Raw genomic sequence first — 15,811 nt, forward strand, 5'->3', positions numbered from 1 at the left:
TAATCGGGGTGAAGTGAAGATCAAGCGCGACCGGAGGATTCTCCTCCGGAGCGTGGGACACGCAACTTTTTCCTTGGCGAAAGTTTCGTCAAAGTTTGGGAAAAGCGTGGGGAGCGCAGATTTGGTGGTGGTCAGCGGTGCCGGCGCCGGTCACCGACCTACTGCAGACATCACGTACACTCACCTGGAGCGATGCGCGCGTAAAGTAACGTGTGGTGTGCGTGACCGCGGCGTCGCGACATGTGTACGCGAATGTGTCTAAGCTGGTGGCCCTTCGGACCTGCGCCGCCGCCCGGCCGAACGCCGCCGCCCGGCCCAAGCTGCGCTCGATGCAGCGCTCAACTCCACGTGGACGTCTCGAACACCGAATCCTGAGCCTACCTGTGCCGACGGCGCCGCCAGCCCCAGCAGCCCCCAGCTTCACGATAGATATTGCTTTGATAAACAATCGACTAATTATATGCAGAAGCCCAGAGTAATTCCGCCAGACGACGTGTTTGCAAACTTCGTTAGACGGATCCTAATGTATTCCGGAGGGTGGCGTTCGCTTTACACCTTACTGGGGTTGATGGTGCGCCTTCCTTATCACCATCGGAATCATCCACGGAAAATTCCTCCCTTGACCAAAATCTAATAAGCCCGCCAACTCAAACAACTTCAAACAGATATAATTGTTGTGTTTCAAAGAGACTTTCAGCCGATTATGACAAATCATCAAAAGACGGATGATAAAGAAATAATCTTAATAAAGAACAATAAACTTACCAAGAAACGTATTTCGCTACGCTAAATGCTTTGCCTCACACTTGCGTTTGCAAAAGTTCACTTTCGACTTACACAAAATATTTCAACATTTCATTTCCTTCTTGCTTTGTTCTCGATACGACTCGACTGCAAAAATTCAAATTTACGAAAATATTATGGTCGCATTTTTTCAAAACTCTACTAGCAAGTATTTTTTACAACTCTTTAAGAGCTTCGTAAGAAATTTCAACGCGTTTAACACTCAATTTGATGAAATTCAAACATTTTTGCTGACTATTGAGACACATTTGCAAAATTTAAATTTACAAAAATATCAGTTACCATTCTTGCATTTTTTAAACTTGGTTTTCAACTATCATTTTTTAAAACTCTAGGAGTTGCGTGAGAAATTTCAATGCGTTTAGAAGATTCACTTTGATAAAATCCACAAATTTTTGTTGATTCTTGGGGCAATTTCAGCACTTTTGATGAAATAAACATTCAAACAATCTGTACAATATTTTTTATGATTTTCATTTTATCGGAAAATTAATTTGATTTAGATATAATCTTCGTTACACAAGATAAAGCTATTAAAAAATATTATTAATATTAATATTATTAACGCACGATAATGCCCGCCCACATACTGCACGAATTGTTACAAATTAGCTAGAGACTATTGAAATTCCTGGTTTGAATGTCCCGTTCGAAGTCCTAACATGAACCCAATAGAACATGGTATGGGACACGTTAGGACGGAATGATATCCATTGCCTCAAACCATCCAAGAGCTGCAAATAGCTCAACGAAAGTATTTTATTTGCCCGCAAAAGCGTAGTATCGTTAATGTCTGATGCTTATTTGATGCATAATAAGAAAATTAACGTTCATATAATAATCGATAGTGAAAGTGATGAAGAAATGTCTAATACAACAGCGAAAGTGATGAATAAATGTTTAATACGCAGCCGGACATCGCAGATGATAATCGTAATAATTGTCCTGTCACCATAAATGATGCAAATAAGTCATTGTACTGCAAATAGTAATTTGTCGTTTTGTTGGCAAGCTGATAAAAAATACTATTAAAAAATTGTTAATACATACATATGTATGTGTTAATAAATTTATCTATTTGAAAAAAGTAAATACAAAATAAAGTTGTAATTTTTCTAATGATGTCTTTTGCTTTGTAGTTCGTGAGGTCGCCTAAAAAATTTAATGTGCGCCTCGGCCAAAAAGTGCCTTTTGTCCTTGCCTGTTTTCAAGCCTCGGCTGCGCCTCGCCTAGAAAACCCAGACGCGGACGAAAAAGATGCACATTTGGCTTTGGTACAGAAATAACTATTACACCTTCTATTTCTTCAAACTTATAATTTTATATAAGCATATTTTTCAGTTTATTATTTGATGTACCTTATGAAGATAAATCTATTACTCTTTATCATAAATAAAAAAGGGTTTGTTTATAGAACTAAATTCGGATTTTATTTTACTTGATGTAATAAATATCTTTGATTTTGATACCATTCTGAACTAATAAGAAGTTGCGATATAATTTTGTTCTTGATTTAATTTATAAGAAGACATGGTATCTTGTAAAGATTGATTTATTACCCTTTATCGGAAATAAATAAAGTCTGTTTGTAGAACTAATTCAGATTTTATTTTATTTGACGTAATAAATAATCTTTCACTTTTATAGCATTTTAAACTAGCAAAAAGTTACAATAAAACTTTGTTCTCAATTTTCTTTCATTTTAAATTACTAACAAGTAATTACGAGTATAATTCCTCTGAAAGCACTACTTTTATGTTATTATTTATTTTCGAAGTTCGTTCTTGGGACTTTAAGGATTACAGATAGTACTAACATCAAGTGTTAAAGTTATGAAAGTATTTAAGTTACAACGGAATTCGAGTTCTCCCGTCGGTCATCCATCGAAACACCGATTGCTTCCGAGATTGCTTAATTTTACTCATCCAATGATCATAGTGCTTTCATTTGAAATGAACAAAAAGTTGCAATATAATTTTGTTGTTAATTTTCTTGTTAACGTCATAATTATTTTCTTTGTTTTTGTTGTATTTTTTTTTACTCTTCACCACCCGGCGGTACGGCAATTTTGCCGGAGTACATACACTATTACGGATAATATTATCAAGTAATAGTGCAGTGCTTATCAACATAATTACATTTTGACTTTTTTGTGTTTTATGTTCTGTGTCAATGTTAAGGAATTTCCTCACGATATGACATGAGTATAATAATATACCTTTTTGAATTTCAACCACCAGTTGTATTTTATTATTCTTATTATTATTATTTATTATTATATTATAATTATTACCTGACTAAAATCATTCATTTAGTTACTGGCAGATTGTCCATTCTTTTATTTATCACCCAACAGAATTTTCCAATTTAGTTTTTTTAAAAGTTAACTCTCTTCATTACCTTAGACGTTGATCTTGCTGACAAACTATTTAAATTAATAAAAGCTCACTTCGTATCGTCATCGTTCTTAGAAATAAAATTAAATGAAATCTAAAAAAACCGAAAAAATCATTTGTTTCAAATGTTATTGTTATTATTAATTAATCTCTGTGCTGAGAACACAGGCACTGTTATCTAATTTTTGCAAAATAAGCCTCATAGAAGATGAGCTGCAACAAATGCGATTCAGAATTAAATGAATTTTATCTTCAAGCGGTCGAAAATCGCCACTTTGTGTATCTCCATAGAGACGGTTAAAGTGCCTTTTTTTTCTGAGCGGAGTAGAAGTACTTCAAGTCCTAGAAGTAGAAACGTCCATAGGTGGCTCGACCGAGTCAAATGTAAAGTCATTTGAAGCCTTTGTCACGATTTATTTATCAATTACACAAAATATTTAACATGTAATTAAACTATCCCTATTAAAATAGAGCCTCTAAAAAAGCGAAATAACGAAATTATTATCCACGACTTAACCGGTGCCGGTATTTAACGAGCCGCCGGTTGTGGGCGTGTCAATGCTGTCAGATGTGATGTTAAAATCAAAAAGAATGCAAGCAAGATGGCTCTTCAGTATTAAAAAGTGAACAGTTGTAGTAGTCGTTTGCTATTCACGTTTTGATTGTGAATTTTTTATTATATTTATATTATATCTGAAGTATGTCCGATGCCATTGAAAACGAAATGTCATTGCACGGCTCTAGAATTGATATAGATCGCGACAAACTCAATGGAGATCTAGTCGCACCATAGTCTCCAGCGAAAAGAGAAGAAGAAGACGAAGAATTATAAATTATTATTATTGTAGGTTAGGTGCATAAATACTAGGTGTGACAGGGCTTGTCGATGCGATGAAATCACCAATTTGACAATGGGAGATTTGGGAAGATTTGGGCTCTGCTATCTTAGTAAAAGTTGGATACTAATAATTACAAATCGCGATCATTCACCATTTTGAGAAAGTTTTACCTGGAAATTTGCTGAAAGTAGGTACATCAGATAATTGATAGTGTTGTAGATTTTACTAATATTATGAAAACTTCAAGTACCAATAATATTACAAGGGAAGTAGGAAATTAATACTGTTGCTTTAAAATTTGAAAATTGTAATTTTAATGTAAGTGCACTCGACTTCGTCTCGGTCTTCAATCTCTGGGTTTAGCACAAAAAGATTCACTTCTACTCTTTATCATATAATCTACTATTTTAAAATGCTTTACGTTTAACCAAATCAAAATAGAAACGTAATTATCTTCATCGCAGAATTTCGCTTTCTAGCGTTGCGCGTTTGTGTTGAAACTCTGTTGATTGCTTGAAACGTAATATGTACCTCGAACGTTGATGTAACTGTTAGATCGTACCATTTTAATATTAATAAAGGTTAAAGCCTTTGTCGGCTTGGCAAAATCACATTTTGAAACGTGCGGCAGATGTTTGTTTACTCCGCTCAACACTAATAAAGATTAATTATTTTGTCGGTTTTACTTTTGTTCCACATTATTAATATCTACTTGGCTTCTATCAACCTCTCGAACCAATCGGAATTTCTCTTATTCCTGCGAAAGAACATGCGTCTTAATTCGATCCCTAAATCGCAATTTACAATAAACTGTTGGACAAATCGAGGGAAAAACTTCATTAGAACGTATCGCCGCATTCGTATTACCGCCGTCTACTGATTTAATCGCCGCCAAGTGCTCCGCTAAAATTGCCGCCATCTCATTGAGGTGTAATCTGGTTATGCAAACATTAAACCATTAGAACGAGTGGTCGGAATTCAATAAAAACAATATTCGCAACGTCCAAATTAAGTGTTTTACCGACAACATTTTCCAAAGTGATTCGACTCGACGGCACTAACTCATTAACTGATTTCGACACATCATGTCCTTTCGGGCTGCATTAGCGGAGACGGAAATGATTTGCGTTTGTCCCGAGCAATCAAATTTCTTCGGTTTCACTCTGTATCTGTTTTATTCGGCCGCACAAATTCTCCACGAATTTTATCAACCCAAACTGACTGACTGTCGAAAGGGTTGTTATTTACCTTTGAGAAGCAGAGGGTCTACCTCTGTAGATTCACTGGTTACCAGGATACTCGTTCGATCCTTGCCACTATTATCAATTTAAATTCCCAATTACTCTAAACCGGTTTGATTATTTTAAATCAACGATTACTCCCTGGAAACCGGATTTGTATCAACTCTACTCGAGAGCCGTATTAAATTAACCGAGATGAGTTTAATCTTGACTTAAATGTTATTCGTTTGATAAAGGATATTCTTGAATATCTAACCCATAAATGTACGCACCTCGGGTGACCACTTTTCCGCTCCGGATCCGTCTAACTAAGTCATTTGATCCTTTTTAACATTTGAACGGAATCAGCGATATCATTTTTATATGAAATGCAGCCGATCCCTTGACAGCCTATTTTACGCACTTACAAACTCGAAAAAATCAAATTATAGACCTTCCAACACACGTCAATCTAATAACCCTATCGATAACCCGACATGTTTGTTCTTACCACCATCCTCTCCCTCACAAAATTCTCCCACGATCCAATCTTTAATCTAATCTAACGTTTAATTACAAAATAAAACTAAATCTACGTATCTACTCGACTCGTGTTTTTCACCGTTTCTTTCGGCATTTTCGGTGGAAATGTTACTGCAGTTATAAATATTTGAAGGCGCGAACTTGAGGAATTTTTCACATTTTATGGAAATGGGGTAAAAAGTAGTAAAAGGAAATCTCTAATTTGTGCGGCTTTAAAAAATAATAATTTTTTCATTAGGATTTGCTTGTGAAAAATGATTAAAAGAACAGTGATATGTAGGGCAAACTTCAGAAGAACTCAACCGAGAGGATTTTCCTCGGTTTATGTCTACTTTTAAAATTAATGTGGTATTTTCCCTGGGGAATTTAGTCATAATTTATAGCAATATGCATTTGAAGGGGCGCATGCGTAATCGTTAAATAAACAATTCTGAAAATTTAGTTTGAGAGATCGAAGGATTTATGTGAAAGGGTCGAGCAATTTCATCTGGCACCCTTATCCCATGGATCATAAATTGAATATGTCGAATCGGGCTTTGATTCGTTAGTTACCCTCTTAATTTCGATAATTGGGAGTCTTGCCGGCTCAAAAACTCGGATCGAATAAATCCAAAACACAAATCCGGAGGGAACTCCGGTCGGATGTGCGTTTCAACATTTTGATCGAATTTAATTAATTAACTTTTCGACCAGATTTCGCTTAATTGGATGTTGTCACTTGTAAAGTGCCATTTAGACTTTGCTCTAACCGCCTCGTTAATAAAACCCCTAAATAGGTGAAACAGTTAAAAGCTGAATTACTAAATTGCACCAGAAAACTGTTCACTATCCCCGAAATTAATCTAATTGCGCCTAAATCAAGCGACTGTATATTATGGCATCACTATCAACGAAAATGATCCTGCTAATGTAAAAATCGATCATTTACAATGGAATGGAATGTTCTCCACGTTACGAAAAAGCATTTTCGTGGGGCTATTGATCTTGATAGCGTAATAAATGTTTTTTTTTCTATAATAATAAAAATATGACACTGAAAATTTTATGGACGGCCGGTGCAAAAAAGTTACTGCAATTGCAGCATGACGACCCCTGCGAAATACCAAAATTATAGAATTTGATCAGCGTAATTTTCCTTCTTCATCGCGAATGTAAAACAATACGTTTCAGTTTGATCCGAGAAACTAATAATAAATAAAGTCCACTTTTTAATTATAGTCCGATGGATCAATTAATAAGCAGAACAACTGTTATATTGCTATGTATTTTCAACATAATGCAAAACAAGCTATTGAACAACGTATTGTATAAAGCCCGTCCCACTATGCATCTCGCTTTGACATTTGCGATTAGAGCAAGACGCGAGTTGTACATTTATTACTATAGTAGATTTCATATAAATGTTCATCAAGTCAGCTGTCCAAAAAGCACCTTTAATTTAGTTACAATACAAAAGTAACATTTATGACAGATCCATTATAAGTCCGATAAATCTTTTCTTGGTAAAAATACAAAGACAAAAACAAATAAGAATTACTTTAATTTAATCAACAAAAAAACATTCCTTTTGAAATCAGCAATGTTAAAACGGACAACAAAACTAAAAAATTATAATCAAGGTAAATTTTTACTTTCTGTAGCTTCTACAATCATAAAGGTAGCCTCTTTACTATGTGATTCAGAATCTACACTTGTTTGTAAGTTGGATGTTGAAGGTTCATCTAGGTCGGTGGATTGATCAGATTCAGAATCCGAAGAATCAGAATTCAGGTTTATTATAACGGGTGGAATATCATCAATATCATGTACACCCATGACACATGTATTTGTGCTAATCATTTTTGACTTCTTGTTGTTCCGAGTGCTTGATACAATTTTGCCACTTTTGTTTGGTACACTGTTGAAGAGCTTCTCGCCAAACTTTTTTAACTCTATCGCTAGAGTCAAGATGTGATAGAATGTGCTTGTTATAATAATCCTTACAGTCAGGCCATGTCAATTCGATTGGATTATATTGACAATTGTACGGTGGCAGCCTCAACACTTCGTGTCCTGCTTTCAGAATTTCGTATTTACTGCAATTTTCGCCTTTTAAGTGAGGATTGATAAGGTGCCAAAGTTGTTTCTTAGTGAAAGAAGCTTCAAAATGTATGTTGTGATCTTTCAGCCACTTCTGCAAATTTTCGTTTTTGAAGACATTGTTGGAGGTTTGTCGATTTTAACAGAATCATAGGGAGCATTGTCCATTACAATTATGCATTTCGTATTTAGGAAACAATAGTGTACCTTTTTCCTTCACTTTTAAATCTCGAAAGGACACCTTTGGAATTATTTTGATTGATTGCCATTCTGGTATACCCATGTTTCATCTAAGAAAATAATCTTCACATCAAGCTCTTTTAGCAATGTAAATATTTGTGACAGAAACGGATTCGCCAATTGACAATTTGTTGTCTTTCGGTGAGTATCTTTCTCCTGTCTACCTTTTTATATGAATATCCAATTGACTTTATAATTCTGTATAATGTTGTAGAATTATGATTAAAATCAAGACATTCCTTTGCGTACTCATAAATAATTGACAGCGTTAAATGCTCAGTTTTATTAATTTTAGAAAATATAAAATCTTTCAATGCTTCTTTAAAAGGATAATTCCAAAATTGTGGATGCTTCTTTCGGCCAGTTTTTTTCGACTCGTATAAATAGTTTTCCAGATTGTTTTTGTGCTAATATGTTTTGCAATGTTTTTGTACTATCTTATTACCTGGAAAACCAGAGTGATTCGAACAATACTAGTACTGATATTGTTAGTCTTTTAAAAATTCATTCTAACAACGAAAAATTGCTTCAAATTTACGTAGGGTTATCAGTCATTTTCAGAAGTTTACAACTAGAGAAAACGTAATGTTTACAAAATTAAAATTTGAAATTGTCAATGTCAAATCGGGTTCGCGCAGGTCAAGCAATTTTGAAAGTCAAAATTACTAGTTAAGTTTCATACCAACAGAAAATCAGATTTTCATGGATTGCTTAGATGCATATTTATATGCAATTACTCGTAAGTATAGAGGTTGGAAAATATGCAAAATGCATATTATATGCATATTTCTCCAGGTTTTTCATAAATGGATAATTATGCAAAATAAATTTTTGCATATTTAAGGTGTTTTTGCTTCTTTTTTCTGAAATTTGCCAAAGAGATTTTTCCATTTCATGATTTAGCAGGTAGACGAACATCCACTTCATTAGCAATGGACTTATTGAATCTTCCTTGCTTTTTTTTTACTCAAACGCGTTAATTCAAGTGTGCTAAAATGCCTAAGCAAGTAACAGACAAAAGTATCCCACTAAAAAGATGTATTACCGACAAAAAGACTTGAAAATAATGACTCGTGTCATATCTTTTGCACCGTCTGCGAAAAGAGGGTAAATCTACCACTATTTTGTACATAATATAATAATAATAATTTTTTCTATTTTGCGGTCGTAACAGCGCTGTTACGATACCAAAAACAGTATGGTAACAGCTGAAAGCGGTTCTATAATAGCGATACATAGTACAATTTACGGTTATCATGTTGGCACTGCCAGACTCCTCTGCTAGAATCTTCTAAAATCTAGAAGAGGATTCTGATAGCGTCAGCAAATACGCACGAATATCTCAAAGTCGACAAGTCTTTCAATTGTTTTTTGCCAACCAACATAAAATTCCCCAGAATTGTAAAATTATTACTTTTTATTTAAAAACTCGTGTCACAATCAAGCGTCTTATAAAACTCGTATAATAATGTACTATTAAGATTGTAATAGTATATTATTATACGAGTTTAATAAGACGCTTTATTATCACATGAGTTCTTTAATGGAACGAATGTGATAATACGTCTTATTAAACGAATGTAATATACTATTTTATCTACTTGGCTTTACTAATTCCTGAAATTTCGGCTTCCCAAGTTTTCATATTAAACTAGGAACTTTCGCGTGGGTTGGTAACACACATTTTTCACCTTGACGCCTGGCGTCAAACGGCTCATAACAAAAGCTAAAAGAAAGTGTTTTAGATTATGCAGATTAACTGCATATTTTAATGCATAAATGCATATTTAAATGCATGTTTTGTTTCTTTTTAGTGCATATTTTCCAACCTCTTAGCGACGTCAAATTTTTAGGTTAGGTTTTAACCACATTTGTGATCATTTTGTTTAATTTTGCTTGAAATTTTCATCGTATGATGTCAATGAAAAGCCACGCAGCAGAATTTGTAATTGCAAAAATAATATTGGAATTGCACAGAAGAATATTTATTAAAACTACGAGCTCTCTAATACATGGTACTAATAAGAACTGAACTGAGTGTCACTACAATTTCTTTATATACCCTAAAATACAGATGGCTTATTGATAAACAATGCAGACATGTACACATTTGGTGAATAAACTAACATGGTGCAAACAAATGGCATTTGATAGATAAACTAAACATATAAATACTTAGTAAAATAAGACATATTGTGGGGTGGTCACGTAGACATCTGTTGAGCTATGAGGGTGGTCGCGTAGGCGACATAATTATATGTAATAAATAAGTACAAAAATTAACGCCGAAAATTTCAGCCTCATTAGTATTCATTATCTGATGCATCAGACGTAAACTTATCCCTAAAGTGGGAGCCGCCAGTGTTTACACTAAAAATTTGAAAAACAAAATGAATTTGCAGAAAAACCAAGTAAGCACGAAGGAACAACTCAAAATCTCAAAAATTGAAATTTGTAATGACATCCAATACATTTTCAAATACTGGTAGCACCATGCACTGCTGTCAAATGTTAAAAGCAGAATCAGGTCGTGTCGACTTCTTGATTCGGACTAAGCTCATCGGACTATAATTAAAAAACAGGTTTATAATGTTGAAACTGAGCTTGTGAAAACTGAACGCCAATTATTGGCATTTAATTTTCTATCAATTTTAATTTGATAAACATGGATAACTTCAATCATTACTGGTCCGGCTATCAGTCCTGGATGAATTATTTTTACGTTTGTTTACCGGCCCTGCGATGCGGTCAGCTTAGACATATTTTTTTGGTCGCACCGTATATGTATCACATTTATCGCCAAATAAACGCTAACACTAAAAATCCATTTCGGTGAACAAAAGAGTGTGTCAAGGATTTTCCGTTCTTTGTACCTTCGACGTGATTATTTATTTTCAATTTAAAATCAATTTTTGCAGTTGTTTTTCTCGTGTCACAATTTAAACGTTGCCATCGAATGAAAAGAGAAAAATAATAACGTAAAATTCTTGATGGTTTTTCAACCTTTCAAGTTGAATTATTTGAAAAGAAAATGTTTTCTCTTATTAATTTCCAAGTCTTCGTATTTACTTGTGAGGAAAAAATGTAAATGCGAGATACACGTTATTAAATCGTAAATTTAACGTAAAATATTTGACAAAAGTAGAGCAACCTAATCGGAATTTTGATTTTTTTTTAATTCGTGATGACCATTTTCTAAATTAATAATTAATCGTAGTTATTGCCGAATTGGATTAGCAGACGCGGGCATAATCCAACAAATCTCTAATTAAAAACGAAATACAAGTGAGGGTTGTGGTAAATTAATTTCGCCACTTAAAATGTAAATTTGTTAATATAATGTATGCAAAGCGATGATGTTGTTAATTTATAAGTTTATTATACAGAATAAAATAATACAAGACAGCGTTTGGAGATTAAGGAATTTCAGCGAGAGGAGTTTGTTCGGTGAGCACGAAATTTTAAAATAATTTTTGTTTATGTTTAGGAAGTACGTTTTTAATTTAAGAATCATTACATGTAAAAGATTTCTCACTTTTTATTAAAGCTACATAAATTATGCTTTCAAACCAAATAGCACAAGTTATTGGAGAATTTCACAAGAATGCGAGGCAGCTATCGATTTGTTAAATATGTCTGTCAAGATTTTCCTCATTAGAGAAAATGTACGTACCACGAATTGAGCATTAAAAATAATTTTCCCATGTGAAAGTAAAAAATAAATTGGAATAAGACAGGTTGTAGTTTTGTGCGAGTTGCCAAATAGAAATCGATTTGTTTGTATCATAAATGATGCGAATTAAAAATTCCTTTGAGAATTATGTTTGTGCCATCAATTTCTGAAGTGATGAGTTCGCTCAAAGCCTGTAGATGCGAAATAAAAACTCCAAATCGATAAACCAGAAGATACAAATAAGTTTGCCTCAGTCTTCGTATTCGAGGCGGCGCGGCGTTTCAATCTGTCTGTTACTTTTTGAGTCGCTTCATTTAAAAATAAATTCAAAAAAACAAGTATCAATCGATCAGATAGAAAAAATCTTGTATTGTTTATTACGACCGAGTGACAGTTTCCCGATTGAAAATTTTCTCTATGCGATGTTCCATTCCGGAATGTCAGTAATGACAAACAATAAAGGAATAGAAGTTGCGTGCCGGGACATATTCCGGTGTGGCAAAAGTACAAAATCGGATGACGACCCAGTTTTCCACTTTTTGATCGTACATTGGGACTTGTTTCTAGGATAAATTACAGTCGAACTTCCAAATTCAAAGTAACAGGTCCTGGATCTTCCGTTGGGGAGGATTTCTGTATTACTCCATGGTGAAGAAAATGATCGTATCTTCAATTTTGTTACGTCTCGCGGTTACAAAGCCCAAACGGTGCATCTTATTCATAGCTTCGAATTAAGCAGAAGCTCACATGTGTCGCCGAAATTTATTTAAAGCGAATAACGTCGCCACCGTCGCTGCAAAAACGTCGATACGGTGAGCGGTTTATCAGAAAATGGAGAATTAAATCGATCATTTCACCTCAGCAGTTTTAATTAAATAAAAAATTTGGTTCTTGCGCAAGGTGTATTATATAAATATGTCATATTTTTAGCAATTGGCGCGCCCGTCCCGTGAAATCGATGGGGATGGCAAGTGGAGTGAAAAAGCGAGCGACATATTTAGAAACATTAACGTCGAAACCGAACACATGATACGAAAATATTTTGTTACGCCCGTAAAAAAGATACAGGGTGTTTCAAAACTGCCGCCAAAACTTTAAAAAACATGATAAAATATGTTATACTGAATAATAAATCATTAAAAGAATAGTTATTTGTGTATCTTTTTCGTTCGAGTCTGGGTTTCTAGTCGAGGCGCAGCCGAGACTTGAAAACAGACGAAGACAAAAGGCACTTTTTGGCGAGGTTCACATTTTTTTTAGGCGACCGCACGAACTGCAAAGCAAAAGACATCATTGGAAAAATTACAAATTTATTTGTATCTACTTTTTTCAAATAGATAGATACATTTATTAATACATATTAACAATTTTTTGTAGTATTTTTTATCAGCTTGCCAACAAAACAAGAAATTTAAGATATTGATTACCTGCATTTCAGAGGTTTAATTTAGCGTTTCCCGTAACGGGTACACAGTCGCTTTTTGAGCTGTTGCATTGTATAACGCTGTTTACTGTTGGTTTTTGTTTGGGTGTACACCTGTTAACCAACATACCAAATTAAAAAAAAAATAAATAAATTACTATTTGCAATACAATTACTTATTTACATAATTTACGATGAGAGAACAATTATTGCGATTATCATCTGCGATGATAGATATTTGGCTATTGTATTACACATTTCTTCATCACGCTGTTGCTATCGATTATATGAACGTTCTTTTTCTTATTATGTACCAAATAAGCACCAGAAATAAACGATACAACACTTTTCTGGGCAAATAAAATATTTTGGTTAAATTTAACTGTCAAATATTCATTTGTTTTCAGTCGGTTTACTCGGTTTTGTCGGTTTCGTTGTTACCTAAACAGACCAACAGATGGCGCCACGATCCATGGTCAGAAAAGTGCGTCGGAAAAAGTGCCTACGAAAGAGTGCGTCCGAAAAAGTGTTACTTCTCGTCTGAATGGGAATACGTAAAATTATCTTTTTCATTAAGGGTGCCTAAAAAAATAGTTTTGGATGTCTCAAGAAGATAAATACATAGTTGCAAAGGCTGGAACAAGAAGATCTAAATACTCTATGTGTATTCATATTATATTAACATGGGTATGTGGCCATAACTGACATGTTCCATTAAAAACAAAACTGTTTTCCTTCCAGTCTTTCTAAACGCCCGTTTAATTTTATTTTATTTTTTTTTAATTTACATTTGGTAATATCTATTTACCCTACCATTTGCAATGTATACAGGGGGTCCCGAAAATGGCGCACTTCCGATGCACTACGGTGTAGAAGAGATTACCATAAACATGAGAAAAATGAAAAATTTTATAGGACTTATTTGGTGATTTGGCGGTCTTTGAAAGTGGCACTTAACAGGTCAATTATTTTGAAATACATGTATTAAATTGTCATGAAAACTACCTCTAATCGTATATATTATCACAAAGTACAAGATCACTGACTATCAATATCCGATTCTGCATAATAGAGAATTTAGAAGTTTAGGAATTCACTAAGGCAACACTGCAAAGTAATGATGTACGAGTATATCTTTGTTTACGTTGTACTATCATTTTTGCAATAATTGATATTTTTGTCTGAAAATTTTTTGCCATATTTTTTTCATGTACATTTAAACATCCTCGATCAGGTAATAAGTAGTGAGTGCGCCATTTTCGGGACACGCTGTATATATCATTACTATGACTGTACGCTATAATAAAATGGTTTCTGTAATTACTGCTGCTTATTATTATCATATACAGAACATCTTCTGTACAATGTTGCCACTTTTTTAGAAATTTAAACTTCTGTAAAACTCTACAGACTCAAAAAACGTTTGATTATGATTTCAGGTTAGAAGTGATATGGGAATTTACTTTTGGCAATACTTTTGGAACATCCTGTATATGTTTAAAATTGAAAATTAAAACATATAACAAGATGGGATCATATAGACTTTTCATATGTTTCGAATTCTTTTTTTTGCGAAAAAATTTCCTGGAAAGCATTCGCAACATTTTCAAGAGCAACGTCGTGGGGCGACGGACGCAAGGTCTCTAAATGTACGTTAAAAATGATTATTTTTCATCTCCAGTCCGTCGATTGTACCGGCTTTAATTGGGAGTGCAAGAAAGAATCGAAGGAAATTGTGTTTAAAACTTGGAACAAAGCGAACGATTCGATGTTGAGTAGAAATGTTTTTTTTTTTTAAATTTGAAACAAAACGATCGATTTAGGACACGAGTCCCGAAAGTGAACAGCTCCTGGGTCAGGTGTCAGGATCAGTCGATAGATTTTCGGGTAGGGGAAAGTGGAATAAAGCTGTCCGGTCCTGACGACCGGCTGTTTTTAAACCCCGGTCAAAGACTAATCCGAAGTTATGTCATGGGTTGTCTGGCGATGTGACAGAAACCCGACGGTGCAAGAGGCGGTGGAATTTGTCGACTGATTTTGCAATTTGGCGATTTCGATTTTGAAAATTTCGATTAGCATATCTGGTTGTTAAACGTCGAAAATTCGAAGCGAGGATGTGCCCCTCGTCCTTGATATTCAAGCGACGCCCTGAGTACCAGCTGTTGCTGAGCTCGGAAGTGTCGCAACTATCGCAAAACAAGCTCGTCGAGAAGATACACGGCAGAGCTTTTGAAAAATTCGCTATCGCCGAAACAACCAGTCAAATTGGTCGCGATCGGACGTGAAATAATTAAAAGGGCGACCATGTCATCAGACAATATCTGCGAAGGCAAATATGTTTCATCGGCGTGATTCGTATGCAAGGGAAATGCGGAAAATTGAATTCCGGTCTTAATGGTGTATGGTTGAAAGCAGAAGCTCGATAGGCGGACGCGTCTGGACCCTTAAACTAAATAAACCCAAGAGCGACGGCGGGAGCAGCTACTTTAAGCTTAGCACGTTCTTTCTATAAACCATTCTGGGCGAAAAATTAAAAAAAGACTAATATCTGACGCTCTCCCCATTATAACCCTTTCCGGCGCTCATGAACAATT

At 34.6% G+C, this 15,811-nt stretch overlaps 1 protein-coding gene across 5 annotated transcripts in view; it reads right to left on the minus strand.

The window, feature by feature from the left end:
* Window positions 1-15,811, minus strand: part of Corin (corin serine peptidase) — a 62,268-nt gene that overhangs the window by 26,493 nt on the left and 19,964 nt on the right. The window contains exon 1 of one of the 5 annotated variants that reach the window (XM_069061154.1): window positions 766-1,102. The exons of 3 other annotated variants lie outside the window; for them this stretch is intronic. The gene's annotated coding sequence lies outside the window, so the exon portion shown is untranslated. Of the gene's footprint in view, window positions 1-184; window positions 674-765; window positions 1,103-15,811 lie in introns of those variants that run through there. One more of the 5 variants, XM_069061153.1, reaches the window with a different exon arrangement.

The sequence above is a fragment of the Tenebrio molitor genome, chromosome X, assembly GCF_963966145.1.
Source record: "Tenebrio molitor chromosome X, icTenMoli1.1, whole genome shotgun sequence".
NCBI lineage: Eukaryota > Metazoa > Arthropoda > Insecta > Coleoptera > Tenebrionidae > Tenebrio > Tenebrio molitor.